This window comes from Corvus hawaiiensis, chromosome 4 (assembly GCF_020740725.1).
Source record: "Corvus hawaiiensis isolate bCorHaw1 chromosome 4, bCorHaw1.pri.cur, whole genome shotgun sequence".
Taxonomy (NCBI): domain Eukaryota; kingdom Metazoa; phylum Chordata; class Aves; order Passeriformes; family Corvidae; genus Corvus; species Corvus hawaiiensis.
Window position 1 is genome coordinate 19,695,817 of NC_063216.1, and position 15,174 is coordinate 19,710,990.

Sequence of the window (15,174 nt, forward strand, 5' to 3'; positions counted from 1 at the left end):
AGTCAAAGGAGCATGCTACAAATTTCCCAGCAGAAAGATAAACTAATCTCATTTTGGGTACTAAAAATTTTATTTGCAGTGGTAACTAACTAGTAAATAAAATGTTCAGCTCTTCAAAAGCTTCTGAGCTATTTTGAGTTTCTCTCTCATTGTGTCCCAAGTGTTGTGCCCACAACTAAACCAAAGCCACACTGGATAACAGGCACCAGGACCAGCTGGAGCCAAACCAACTCTTCTGTTTTATTACACAACTTCTCTGAACAGCCCTGAATAGAGGGTGGGACAACAAAATAGAGGATAAACAAGTCACAATCCTGGTTAAAAGCCATGGTGGATAGACATAGGACTGTGTTACTTGGAATAACACCTTTTGAGTCCTTCAACCATCTGTGTCTGGATAGACCTCAAGACTGCTGCACAGAAATTTCAAGACTCCTGCCTGGCCTCTCAGCTATGAAAGTCCTCTTTGCCATAGGAGACATGGCAATATGGCTCATTTCAGCCCCAAGACATGAGGGATGAGGTATCCCAAGCTTCTCTCCAATTTGTTCATTCTGCCGTCACTATCTTTGGTATTAATTCTTAGGGGATTATATGATAATGGAACTATTTCTGGTATTAATTCTTAGGGTATTATAATGAAATTAAAGGGAGTAGATATATATAGGCCCTTTGGATAGATAATATCTAAACCCCACACATTTTGCTCTCAGTTACCTCAAGATGTTTATGGATCTAGGCAAATGCTGAACACCTAAGAGCATTTCCATTTTTTAAATCTTTGTGTTTGGTTAATATCTGGGGGAGAAGGCTGGGAGATAGGCAAAGTTCACTTTGCCTTTGCTTTTCCACATGCAATTTCCAGCTGTACAGAAATTCCTTCCTGGGGTTACGATGTGATATACAAATCTTTTGGCAACGGTGCCAGTGATGAAGTGGTGCCACTTCAGCTGTTCAAATGTTCAGTCATGCCCTGAACACAGCACTGCTACGTGTTCCAGTTTTTTAGTGGGGGAGGGGGTTCTCATACTTTGTTGGCTGCAGGAAAGAGAATCTTCAAAAATCAATGACTATGCTAGTGGCAGCTCTCCTGTGTCCCATCACAAGAGAGTTACAGAGCATTGATGGTACCGTGATGTCCACTTTGCAGCTTCTCAGTCATGCTCGCCTCTGGATTTAAAGTAAAGGGGTGATTCTTAATTGCACTTACGATCAGAAACGGCAGGTGCTATGACTGATGCCAGCTTTTATATGTGTTGACTCGTTTTATTTAAAATTTCTAATATTATTAGAGGAGTAAAAATGAAGCTTCAACTACGAGCCTTCAGAAGTTCTGGTAAGGAGGGATAAATAGCCATATATCAAGCATATTTCAGCTAGATTTCCTATGAAACCATGAACGTGCTGATACACCCCTTCGGAGTATTTCTACCAAATACTGTCATATTCTACCCCTCTTAAATTACAACTTCAGTACATTTTTTTGCTCATGTTTGGAGCAGTCAGCACTGTGCAGCCGTACAATACTGTGACAAAACCTGCTCGTTCACTCATGTGTTTCCATCCTAAATCTAACGTGAGGAAAGCAAGCAGAGTTTGACCCTAAATTGGAGATCTTTGCCAAAAGAAGCTATGTATTACAGTCACAGGAACCTGACCTCCAGATCTGTGGAGCTGCATATTTATGATTTTCCAGTGCTTGAATAGATTTTAAAATGAGCCAGTCTGTAAATACAAGTGAAAATCTAACTGCAGCGTTATGAAATTGTGCAATGCAGCATTCCAGATCTGCTTTCTTCATAAATCTATAGAACTCTGGGCAATATGTAAGTAAATAAATGCTTAGTTTATTTCTTGTACTTCTATTCAAACAAGTCATACCCTAAAGGAACATTTTAGTAACATGTCAAGAGTATAATGAATTTTAATATATTTTTTGAGAGTATCATTTGACATTTCAGGATACAGGATCAAGGATTATGGTTCATGCATCAGAGACATATTCTGGACTTAAACACATCTGGATGGAGTTTATAGATATACACACACACACATATATATGACATACATATCTATATTTTATATATATATACATGTATAAATCACATACTTCCCTGGGGAGAACAGTCTATAGCTCTGTTTGCATTTGCACAGAAATTGCATTTTCCTGTCCCATGGGCCTGTTGTGAGGGACCTCAAATACTGAGATATCTCACATATTGCTGTAATTGGAAATCATATTAAATGTGCAGCAGGCAGATATCCTAAATGTTAAAATGAAGTTGGAACTCAGAAGTAATTTCTAATTTGCCATTATCATCATCTAGTAAAATATTAAAATAAGGAGAATATTGCAATTTTTTTTCCTGGTCTCAAGTAATAACTGTGTGTATTTTTGCCCTGGGAGACAACTCACAGCTAATGACATAATTTTCATTTCAGATGTTGACCAAAGCAAAAATTTCCCAAGGTATTACTCCTACAGAGATTACACTGTATTATGAAGAACATAGCAAGGATACTTAAAATTCAGATTCTCAGAAAATATGGTTCAGCATAACTCCACTAAAGGAGCTAGAACTAGACCAAGTTGGAATTCCTGACAGTCTGTCACAGTGTTCCTACCCACAGTTTCACAGTTACTGAAACCTTAGTTCACCTTTACAAAATACATAATTTTATTTCTTAGTTTCTGCTTGATTAATCACAGGTGAGTGACAAACTGAGAAGAATTAATGTAAAACCAGATCTGAATAGCAGCAGTATCAAGCAATGAACATGACAACTCTTTTTCCCTAGAGAGAAACTGAACAACCAAAATAGGAGTGGTCAAAGAAATGTGCATTAGCTTAAAAACCCCCACCATTTTCTGATAAAAGGAGGTAGCTGTGATAAAACTACGTAACAGCATAACCAGTTGTCCACTGATTTGTAAAAGATAACATAGAAGTTGCTTTAAATTATTTATAGTTACCCATTAGACCAGTGCAGAATTTTTTTTTCCATTCTGTAGTTTTCTATGGTTTTGCCCTGATATGAATACTAAGTAGCTCAAGTTAATGATTCCTCTCTTGCCACTGGAATGATGCCAGTCCAACACCTTTCACATTTTCAGGTGCATTTGTTAATTCTTCGTTTTCATTTTCCTACCTCATTTTTCTTACATACATTCTTTTGTATTACAAAAGAAAAAAATCATCTATTATCATTGTCAGTATCTGTTTCCAACGTCTGCAGAGAGTGGGAGCCTTCACCCTCTGATATTTTTTCTCGCGTGTATTTACTGTTAATATTCCATTTCAGTCTTTCCATTTCTTTACTCACATTTTGCCACACTTCACTGCCTTCTTCCCAATGTTGCTGCGTTCTTGTTGCAGCCTCTAAGATTTCCCCCCAGTGTTGTGCTAGCTCGGTGCTGACTGCTATGTAGCAATCACATCCCAACAGCATTACAGGGCTGTGTCAGATCAGAGACACACAGGAGTCATATCAGATGTACCACACTCTTCTTATACGGTTACCTATGAGGTGCAGTAGCTGAGGCACAGAGTTCTATTAAGAAAAATGCCTAAGGACTTTTAGAGGAAATATAGGGAGCTGAAGAAAACCAATGTTTCAAATAAAAGAGAAGGGTCTCTTCCATTTAACAAGGTAGTGGAAAAAAGAAACTGTGTTAGTGATATTGCAAGCCACTGAAAATTGAGTGATTCAGACTTAGAAGCAGCCAACGATTGCCTCTCATATATACCTTGGTCTCGGTGAAAGCAGTATTTCCATCCTTCCCTCTTTAGGCTGTGGTCCTGTGGCCATCACCAGCTTGGCAGAGGCTGGAAATGTAATCAGGCAGTGCAAGGAAACGAGGCAGATGTGCACCTATGCTTTGGGGTCCATAAGAGCTGGTGTATTGGGCCTGAAGATTACTGAGAACTTTCTGTGATCTGCTCAGCCACAGCTGATGCTGTGTGTTGGGTTAAAAGTCCTTCCTCTTGGGTTGCACAGGGAGCATGGCTTAGCTCAAAGGGGAGAAGAGGAAAAGAAGATAACAGCCCAGGTAGAAACACTTCATCTGTTTGCCCAGACTAGGAGCCTGGAGATCAAAAAGGCTGCACACATTTCAAGTAGATTCAAGGTAGAGAACTGCTTTATGGCTTACAGTAATGGGCTGTTTTTCATGGATTCTAATGTTTAACACAAAATAGAGAAGGAAAAAAAAAAAAAAAAAAAAGAGAAGAAAAACCTTATTTGACCAACCTGTAATTCTTTTCCAATGGACTTTAAATGTTTAAGTGGAAAGAGATATCCCTGGCTAGCCTTCCATAGCCTGAACATGGAAATAAATATAACTTTCCTATAATGATTTGTTCCAGCACATCCTTAAACAGCTGATTGCTCTGTTTTGTTTGATAATAAGTAGATATAAATGTTAAAAATGAACCAGAGACAAAATAAAATCTGCACATGAGTATATAGCAAGAGGGAAGAGAAAACCATGTTGACTGAACAATATGGAATAAAAAGAGAATAGATATTTCCATCATTTTCTTATTTGCAATCATATGGAGAAATCTTTCAAATACAGAAAATGCCCTGTCTTATAGATTTTGTTCCACAGCTTGCCATTACAGAATAGTTTCCCAAATATCAAGTAAAAATAAATTTAGGGGAAAAAAAGATTACTTCATGGTATCCATTCAAGAATTTTGCGCAATACAGCGACAGTAGACTGCCATCCTCTTACGTAAATATATAAACTATGCCAAGGAAAAAGAGTGTTGGTAAATGTAATAGTTAATACACCATCTATTGTTCTGATAGTCACAGAGCATCCCTAGAAATTAGGTGCATTTCTATTCAACCATCACAATTTCTCTTTCCCTTCAGCCCTATGAGTACTAACTGGAATGTCAGGGCAGGAGTTGATTATGCAGCTTTGGCGGCGAATTGGTTTGTATCCAAACATAAAATGAGTTGTCTTGCACAATGATGCGAGGGGATTTAACTTTGCTGAGTCAAATTTCAGTAAAGCAAACAGACCCAGAGGGTCAAATGAATTAAAGGTACTGTGTCACTGTAACAAAACTATATTGCTAAACAAGCTTTGGATAGGGTTTGAGGTTTCAAATGCTTGTTTATTCCTGTGGCAATATGGATCACACAAAATCTTTTAAACCCTTTGTTAAAGATAGAAAAATATAAGGGAAAAAAAGAAGACTAAAAGTACTTAGAATGCAGAAAAATAAGGCTTTAATTTTAAAACTCCAATTTTCATTCACTATTTAAAGTCTATGTGAGAAAAGCACCATTCTTTAACAGGCTTAGATATAGTAAGAAAGACAAAGTATTGGGTTTTCTATTTCAGAAAAGAGTTATTCAGTTCACTGAGATAGGCTGGGACTTCTACTGGAGCTGTTGACAGAACCAGTCCTCCCCTGGAGAGGCATGGCCGTATGGGCAAGGGACAAAGACAGCACAAGAGCTGCAGGGGCAGGGAGCTCAGCCTCTCTCTCTGGTGTTGGCACTGAATAGCAAATTCATTGCTAGAAAAACTTCAGGACAATGTATTGACTGTTGGTTACATGGAAACATGGAAATTGCAGCAATGCCCTGCTGTCTCTAACATAGCTTTTTGGAAGCTGTTTGTTAACAGCATTACAGCAGCTCTCCAAAGGACATAGCTTTAATGTTTCAAGCAGATTTTTCTCAAATAGAAAACAAAGGGAAACACACGTGAAAAAAGAAAGAACCAGCAAGGGAAGGAAAAGCACAAACCAGCCAGTCGTGCTTCTGCTGCCTACCTATCTTTCTGCAGTTTGGATCAAATAAAGCATCCTTGCAGCTCAAGATTTGGGTCACCAGGGAGTCAGAATAGCCCACCCACTCATGATTTTGCTCGTTAGCAATGTTTACTCTACCGTATCAATTTTGCCCCTGTGATGGTCACAAAAAATAGTCGGTTCTAGGAGTGTGTCCTCCACACACACCACCCCCCTCTCCCATGCAGACTTTGAATGTGATTTATCCTAAGATAAGAACTCCAGGTGGGAATTGCAGGAGGAGCTGTCTGGATGCTTGCATAATTAATGCATTCCAGAGATGGGGGAATGGTGATGATTGTGATTGATCTTGGTACACGTGGGCCTGCAAAAGGGTACAAAATGCTCCTGGAGACTGGGCCAACTGGGCAAACTGATCTCCAGAGCTTGCAGGGCAGCTTCCAGGTGGATCCCACTCCAGCAGGGATGGGACACCTGCAGGGTACATCCAGCCCCGGGAACACTCCGTTTTGGACAGGGGAGTTAACAGGGCTAAGATCCAGCCACATGTGGAGATAAAATCCTGAAGTAGCTCCGTGGGTGCTTTGCTGCTTTGCAATTGTGCTTTCTGCAAACCCGCACGTTTCCAGCTGTACCTGCTTATGTTACAGCCCTTTAGACCTGCTGGTATAATACACTGCATTGGCAATACTTAGGTACTGTATTAGCAATAAATCTCATCAAAATCACCCACATTATCAGTGTCATACTTCTTGCACCTGACTGAAGAGTCTTCTCTCAACTGCTCTGCCAGAGCACTGCTGAGTCTAGTCTCACTTTTTTTTATCTTTTCTGGACATGATTCCAGCATAGTCCTTGGGGCTTTTCATTGGGTCTTGTTTTCTTAAAGAAGCTGTCATTTTGTGTTTAATTCTCACTGGTCTTCGCAAATTGTTTTATGTAACAGTCTGAGCTGTACACTGGTCACCTTGAACTACTTAGAACATAGGCCTTGGCACAACAGGATCTAATTTTTCTTGTTTGCAAGGACATTCCTTATCTTCCCTAAGGAATAAAAGTCTGTATTGTGGTCACTAAAGATATTAGAATGCTTTTTATAAGATTAAATGCATTAATACCACTGTCCTGTCTAAACAATATGAAATTGTATCATTCAGGACTTTTTACTTGACACATATTCTCAAGGGGAACTAGTGCAAAACAATTCAGACATGTCTGACAGGCTGTAGGGGAAAATGTGCTGTGGTTAAAAATTCTGGTGTTTTCTGTGACAAAGCCTACATCTTGCAAGTTTGGTGTAAGGACTTAAAAGCTGATAGAAGACAGATTTTGTGTCAGTGACAGGTATTTAAAAAGTCACTGTGCATATTTAATAAAGATGACTTTGATTTCAACAGAATACTTTCCTAAAAGGTTTCATTTGCTGTGGATGGACATGAGCTGTAAGAGGTCTAGTCAACAAAAGAAAAGGAGGGGTCTCCCTTCCTCAGGTCCCAGCAACACAGATGTCCAAATCAAGAGTACAGAGGACAGAGCTGCTAAAATGCACTGTGAAGAACTTCTCAGACAGAGATACTGGATACCAAACTTACTCTAGATGAGAAATGGCATCATAAGAAGGAACTGGGGAGTTAGGGTGGTACAGCCAAGTAGATTAGAAGCAAAGAATGTCATACTGGGGAGTGAGCAAAGAGCTAATCAGATTGGGAGATCAGGAGCTGGGATCCACTGTGACTTCCTGTAGGAGAAGATGGGGTCTGGAATGAAGTGGAGAAAGAAAAGGGACAAGGATGGTAAGAGGCTGGAGGAGACACAGTGGGTTACCTTACATCTGGAATATACATCTATCGAATTACTTGCCATCCCAGCCAACAAGCAAATCCTCAGTTCATGTTTCTCACCAGTGCCCATCAGCAATCCTCTTCTGGGAGTGCTTTACTCAGAGGATGACAACCCGTGACTGGTAGTGGCACTCCATTAACTCAATTAGCAGAAATCTGTGCTGATACTGCAGTTGTTCATCTGCTGAGGAGAACAAGGAACCAGGATAAAATTAATCTCTTTCCAGCTTGTTTTAATTTTTCTTTTTTTTCTGTTTAAGAAAATAAATAAAGAATTTGTTAAAGAACATTACTGAGATTGCTAAGTAAAGCAATTGAAATAGGAAAGAGAAGAATCAAATAAATTATGTTTATTCTGCTTAATTAATTTTTTCTAATGTGATATTAGGAGCTTATCTCCCCTGCTTATCCCATTCTGGTCCGATAAGTAATTAGCCCAAACTCATTTAGAACAGTGAATATGCTAGTACAACATAAATATTTCTTCCAGTATGTTTTTTTTCATGTATTTGCTATACAGGCTTATTTTGCGCTCTCTGTTAGTACAGTGGAAAAACAAGAATGCAACTGTCCACTCACCCTGATTTATCTGTTCTGGACATTGTGCCTGCTGCCCTTACATTTAATCTCAGGCTGTGCAGTCTCGTCACAGACTCTCTTCTCTCTGGTCACAGACTCTTTCCATCTCTGCGTGAGATCTAGAATATTTTGGAAGTGACTTATGGAACAATAATGCCATGGTAATTTCCTCAGATATCTCCAAAATACAAAGGACCCTTTGCTCACTCAGAGGAGCAGCTTACTGCTGCCTAAGAGGAAAATGGAAAGCTAATCATATTTTTCAAAGGAAAATAGGGGCCCATATTTGTGTCTTGGCTCGCATTCCCTCTCTCTTTGAAACAAGCCTTAATGTTCCAGCTTACGTAAGCTATGGCTGAACCTGCCAGATCAGCCTAGAGAAACAAGGTCTCCTATCAAAACTTATTGTTTTCAGACATGAAATTAATCCAGTATTAATTCAAGAAAACTACTGAAATTGTTGAAGAGTCTTAGCTGTTCCCAGTGCTTGCAGCTGCTCCACCCAACCAATAACCTGCACAAGGGCAGAGCTGCAGCTGGAACCCGAAGGAGAAATTGTTTATTAGCAAATTTCAACAAAACGTGGACATTGTCCAGTTGTTCACTGTGGCAGGGGCTCTCAGCAGGGAGCTGGCTGTCATGGCCATAGGACCAGGGCACAGGAGAAGGTGAGGCAGGGCAGGCAAGAATGCCACTTGCTTAATTTTGTCCCCAGTTAGTGCTGGGAGCTTATCTCCACCTCTTGTCACAGCCCAGCCTGTTAGGGAATTAACCCAACCTCATTTACATCAGAGAATATTCTAATACAGTCTAAGTATGTCTTTCAGTCTATAATTGAATGCTCTAATTATATAACAAATTTGAATGTCACAATGTAGATTTGCTTCATCACAGCTGTGTTCTGGGACCCATGACCTTCATCTTGATGCTTCCACTGCATAAAGGCGGGTTACTAAAGCACATGGTCTCACCTGAGGAACAACACGATGTATGATTACATGCAATGTGTCCTTATATTACTGGTGAGGCCACTGTGAGCTATGGTTTATACCCCCTTGCTGCTGTCAGCCTTGCAAGGAGCAAGGGATCCAGGCAGTGACATTTCAGTCAAGGTTTTGGTTTCAGAAAATAAGCCTGTTCTTCGATGCACCCCTATTCAGAAAAGTGTGTAAACACGCATGAAACTTATCTTCAGGCTTAAAAGAAGGCACACATTTATGAGTCCCTCCTGAACGAACTCTTTACTTCAACCACTATATACATATAAATACATATAGGTCTTGATGGATGGATTCCCAACATTTTGTACACAACACACATATATATATGTATTTAGTTATTTAACTTGGAGAACAAGAACAACCTCATTTTGGAAATGAGGTTAAGCTTCTGTGAAAGTAATGAAAAAATTCTCATTATGAAGACATGTAAGAAACACTGATGCTCCTTTATGGAGGCAGGTATCTAAAATAACAGCAGTCTGTACCCAAAACACAGACACAGGCTGCTGCTCAGGACACAGGAGTATTTATAGCACAAGAAGGTGGAAAAATTTCACCAGCTACCATTGAGGAATCTGGGCTATGTGTGGGCTTGATATTATGACAAATGTAGAAGAAAGCTGAGAACAGACTGTCGAGATTTACTTTTCTAAAGAAGCATAGATTTAGTGCTTTTGTGTTAAAACTTGGCTAAGAAAATGACTGGGAATTGTAGCAGAAACAATTTATCCTGAATGTATTCAATGTGCGCCCTTATTTCAACAAGGGATCACCTCAAAAAGCATGCTCAGATCTAAGCTCAAACTTAATAAGCTGAAACAACTTGGTAGATGATGCAAATAAAAAAGGACTACTTATTTTATACATATTAATAACCTTGCAGATCAACACCAGATTGCACACCCAAATATTTATGGTTAAACAGCAGAACTGTCTCTAATACAACACAGTTTGATTAAAGATCTCTCATTCAGTCTAGATAATGAAAATAAACCATCAGTGCTAATGACACCAGTGGACTCGAGATACCTTTGAAGACACATGTAAGGCAAAGCCCCTTTAATCAGGGGTCAAGTAATTTCCACTGTGGCATGACTACCTCATTTGCTGCTACCTATCATACCTGCCAACCCTTCTTGGCATGGACTTTCTCCCCAGTCCGCCATGGCTGCAGCAATTACACAGTGATGCCTTGGCAAGATGTTTTCCCTGGCTCCTTGAAGTATTTAGTACAGTGCTTTAGCCTGGACATCCATCAGCTACTCTTTGCATCTCTGGAGCAGGAGCATTATTTTCCTACCCTTTGGTAAGGTTCACGACTATTACCTCCAGTGGCAACCTAGCTAATGCAAGTTTTGCTTTGAAGAGCAAACAAACCACTTATGGAGAACGTAGTGGATCCTCTTAGCAGCCCTTGTTATTCTTGCTGTGGAAGGCAGCGTCTTCCATTGCTTACTGTCAATCCTTGTTGTTTCTAGCACACACAGCTGGGATTGATGACCATCATTCCTGTCAGGTGGGTCTTCTTCATGCACATTGGATCATCCTGGGGGGGAATTCTTGGGGATTGCCATTCAGAGAGTGCACAACAATTATATCCCATGCTCGCTGCTGACTGTGGTGGAAGGAGAGGTGGTGGTGGGCAGTTCTACTCCATGCTGAGACAGAGACCAACATTCAGACTTTTTCATAGGCACTTTCTGTTTCTCAAGGCGTCTAGTTTTCCTATCATCTTTGATGTTTCTGTTTTCCAGGATCTATTTTAGCATTGTAATTATATGTAAATAATAATTCTAAAAAAATCTTTTTTTCATTCTGGAACTGAATATCTTGAATTTCCATATGCTGAAATGAGTGTGAGTGGTGGAAGATTCTCCTATTTTTACTGTCAGTTCTTTCCTGATTACTCAGAAGTGAGAAATGGACAGGACTGGCAAGTTCTGCTTTCCTAGAATTTGTGTTTTCTAGCATGACTTTGATGCTTGGTACTAAGCTTTCAGAGATGTTTGCTTTGATAACTGATTTTGAATCCTGTTTGGCTTACCTTTTTTGCTAGCTTATGTATCTTCACAGGTTTTTTCAGGTCTGTGGCTCAGTAACGCAGTGCTACTAGCACAATTTACGCTTCCAAGATATGTGCAATCTACCCCACGGAATGCTGCTGCTCATGCTGCCCACATTGTAGCTATGTGTGATAATGCTAAACAGCCCCAGAAAGCAAGTGTAGCCTTGTTTCACACCAGTGTTCCAAGTGAACCAGCCTCTTACTTAGATGGACTCCCAGATGCAGCTATCCACCCCTCTCTGCAATGCTGTGATGATGGAGTAAGAGCTGAGTGCTGAAGTTCCACAAGGCATCCCTGAGGCCCACGTCAAGCAACCTGAAAAAATAATCAATGGAAGTGGTGATAAGCAAAGCATGTCATTCCACATGTTCTTTCAAGATGCTCTTTTGCATGAATATCTGGTTTTCTGGGCCTGAGTCCAGAGGCTGCTCTCTTCCAATTCTGTGTCATCTTGTGCGGTATTCCAGTGCAAATGACCTCCCTTATAGCATAGGGCAGAGAGACACTTTCCCTGTCTCACATTTTAATATTTTAACAACTCCGTGTTTCCTCTTGTAAAAATTTGGCGTTCTTTCCTAGGTTTTTTTCAACAACTTTTTAAATTTGACTCCTGCAGTGACATCGTGGTCTCTTCTTAGCATTTCTACTGCAACCAAAACGTCTTTCATTGTGTTTTTGCTGCTACCTACTGGACTACAACTTGCTTTTCTAATATCATCACCGCACCAATGGCAATCTCTTTTTAAAGAGATTCACATCATCTCATGTCACAGAATCTCATGTCAAAGTAGGGCTAGCTTTCTGCTCTTGACTTCTTTAAAATGCCTTGCTTATCTGTATTATCTCTGTTGTTCATATTTCCCTATCATTGCTTTTGATCAGCCCATTTCCTGTTTAAACTACCCACACAGGATTTTTGCAATTTGGTAAACAAGATCTGTGGTTTCCTACCATGGCAGGAGTTTCAATTTCAAGTGTTAGATATTTGATACATCTCTCTTCATCTTTCCTTTGCATCTTTACAAAGGACGTTATTTGTCACTTTATTTGTTTACTGTCACGTTCCTTCATGTAATTTGACACTTTTCATTGTCTCAGCACTATAGAATTTTTATTTCTGAGTTTTTATTTTCTTTATGATGCACCGTTTTTGCGCTTACCCAATTTGTTCTGCCCATATTAAAGCTGCTGCAGATATATCACTTTGTTTTCCTGAAGCAGCAAGGCAAATGTAATGGCTCACTCCCACTGAGAGGGCCCTGCCCACCCTTGACTCTTTCCAATGTTAACCACATGTTCCCACCTCCTCCTCATGCTGTGGTGCTCATCTGTCTCTTAGGGAAGTAGTTCAGCTAACTAAATCAGCAGAAAGCCAACCAGTTAAAAAAAAAATCATCTTCTCTCAGGTTGGTGAGCCGAAACAGCTCACAGAGATGTTGGAGAAGGGCCAGCACTAGCTTAGGAGAGAGACTAGGAACACCAGGACAGGACCTGGAGAGAGACAGGATCACCTTACACAGATGGCAGCAGTCAAGCTTTACAGAGACGTGGGCATACTGGAAAATGTCACACTGAGCATTTTCCCTCTGTAACATTATTTCTCCACCTCATCTTGGCTCCAAAAGTAGCTTACAGAATCACTGAGTGATCCGAGCTGGAAGGGGACTCAGGAGGCCCCTGGTACGTTCATCTCTCTCCTTGCAGGGTCAATACTTTGCTCAGACCAGGCTGTTCAGGGTTTTATCCACATCTGGAAAACCTCCAAGGATGGAGAGTGCCAGACCTCTCTGAACAGCCTGTGCCAATGATTAATTATCCTCACAGTGATTTTTTTCTCATCCTTATGAATCTGAGCATGATCAAAGTCAGAATATCATGCAGCACTAGATTTTTCAGCTTCACCTCACTGATTTCTAGGTATTTTGCATTTGAAGTTCATCCTTCCCAGACTTTTCTGCTGGGCATTACAAAGAGCATCACTGATACCATCAGTTATATAGCACATCTGACCCTGCATGGTGTTTGTGTCAAGATCTATTTCTGAGTCTTTTTGCCATCTGGCAAGACCCACATGTTTAAGCCAGCAAGGTACTTAAAAATACATCAAACAATAAGTACAGATCAATCTGTCTCCCACCATATTGGTAGATCTTTCACACTTGTGCTATTTTAATACAAGGCCTAGGTAGGCTGTGTGACCCCACGTCTGCTTTACTAAAAAAAGGTTGCTAACCTATAAGTGACAATACAAGCACTTAAGCCAAGCAAGATATATAAGAAAAAGCTGGAACAAGAACAGAAATGAAATTGATGAGTTGATAGCCATCACTTGAGGACTCATGGAAAAATTAACAACTGAAATAACTCTAAAACTCTGAGGGGGAAAAAAATCAAAAATCAAAATAGAAGATAGCAACTCAGCAAAACTGAGGATCAACCTATTGCAAGGAGCAATAGAGTCTGGCACTTCCCCATGTGATTACCATCTTCCTGACCAGCAGAAATCCAGTGGTTACTTGCATCAGAAGTGGGGAGGGTATTAATGCTTAGGCTAATAGCACATTACTCACAGCCATTTATTGTGTGTACAATCCAACAAATGGCATAATACTCATAAATTGTGTTTGTGATCCCACTTTTGAGCCTCCATGCAGAGGAAAAGACACCCATATAAAAGTGACCAAAAATGCTGAGAGGGTTATACTACACCATTGCTCTAGCCATTTCTTGATTGCTGTATTCATCTTCGGTATTAAAGTGGTCCATGAAAAGAAATACGCTGAGTTTTGGTTTTTCTTAATTCCTACTATGAAGGCCATTTTGGAAATGCATTCTTATGTTCTTCTCCACATTTCTCTGTCATAGCCAACATTGTGCAACCTCTGTTTTGGCATGCGGGGTGCGATGCATTGCTCAGTCCTGTTTGGTTGGCACACTTCCTTCTTCTCCATCCTAGTTGCCAGATGACAGTCTGCCTTCCTGGGGTGACTCAGCCTGCAAGCTGACTGGTTTACCTGTCCCTGCTGCTGTCATCTGCACGTGGATATGCATCAAGGCAGGATATGGGTGGAGATGGAAGCACAGCCCAATTACAGAATCAAGAATGCAGGCATGAATGCATGAAATTAATATTGGTAGAGTGTAACTCCAGCTTTCTTCCTAAAATCTTAAGCTCTATCCACCTCTTAAGATGACTTCCAGCAGAGTGAAGAATTGGGCTGGTGTTGCAATCTAGGGATTCAGTGTTCACAGACACATAATAGATTCAGGCAATTCACTGTGTCATCCATTTGCCAAAGAAGCTAGCCACCAAAGCTGGAAAAAAGAAAAAAAAAACAGCTAGGAACAAGTGTAAAGAAAAGTTATTTTTTGAAATTGAAACAAGCTATCATTTTACTTCAGCTAAACAAGATTGTTAAAAAAAATATATTAAACAGTTGTGAGAGTGTCAAGGTTTGGGAGAAAATGCTGAAGAAGATGGAGGGATGAGAAAAAGTGACAATTTGGCCTATGAAGCCCCACGCTGTCCTGTAGCAAGGTCAGCTGTAATCCTACAGACTCATCAAGGAGACAGTTGTCTTGACTTTGGGGAGGGAGGGAAGGAGGGGGGGAAGGGAGGGGAAGGAGGGAGGGAGGGAGGGAGGGAGGAAGGAAGGAATTCGGAAGGAATTCGGAAGGAATTCGGAAGGAAGGAAGGAATTCGGAAGGAAGGAATTCGGAAGGAATTCGGAAGGAATTCGGAAGGAAGGAATTAGGAAGGAAGGAAGGAAGGAAGGAAGGAAGGAAGGAAGGAAGGAATTCGGAAGGAAGGAAGGAAGGAAGGAATTCGGAAGGAATTCAGAAGGAAGGAATTAGGAAGGAAGGAAGGAAGGAAGGAAGGAATTCGGAAGGAAGGAATTCGGAAGGAATTTGG

At 40.4% G+C, this 15,174-nt stretch overlaps 1 long non-coding RNA gene across 2 annotated transcripts; it reads right to left on the reverse strand.

Moving 5' to 3' along the window:
• Positions 1-6,398: 6,398 nt before the first annotated feature.
• On the reverse strand, positions 6,399-14,572 carry LOC125325465. 2 transcript variants are annotated; one of them, XR_007203345.1, is made up of 4 exons: positions 13,971-14,572; positions 11,464-11,576; positions 8,195-8,313; positions 6,399-7,796 (listed from the first exon to the last, which is right to left on the reverse strand). It is a non-coding gene; the product is annotated as an uncharacterized LOC125325465 (long non-coding RNA). The 2 variants fall into 2 exon arrangements; XR_007203344.1 differs by having other exon boundaries at positions 6,399-7,799.
• Positions 14,573-15,174: the final 602 nt, after the last annotated feature.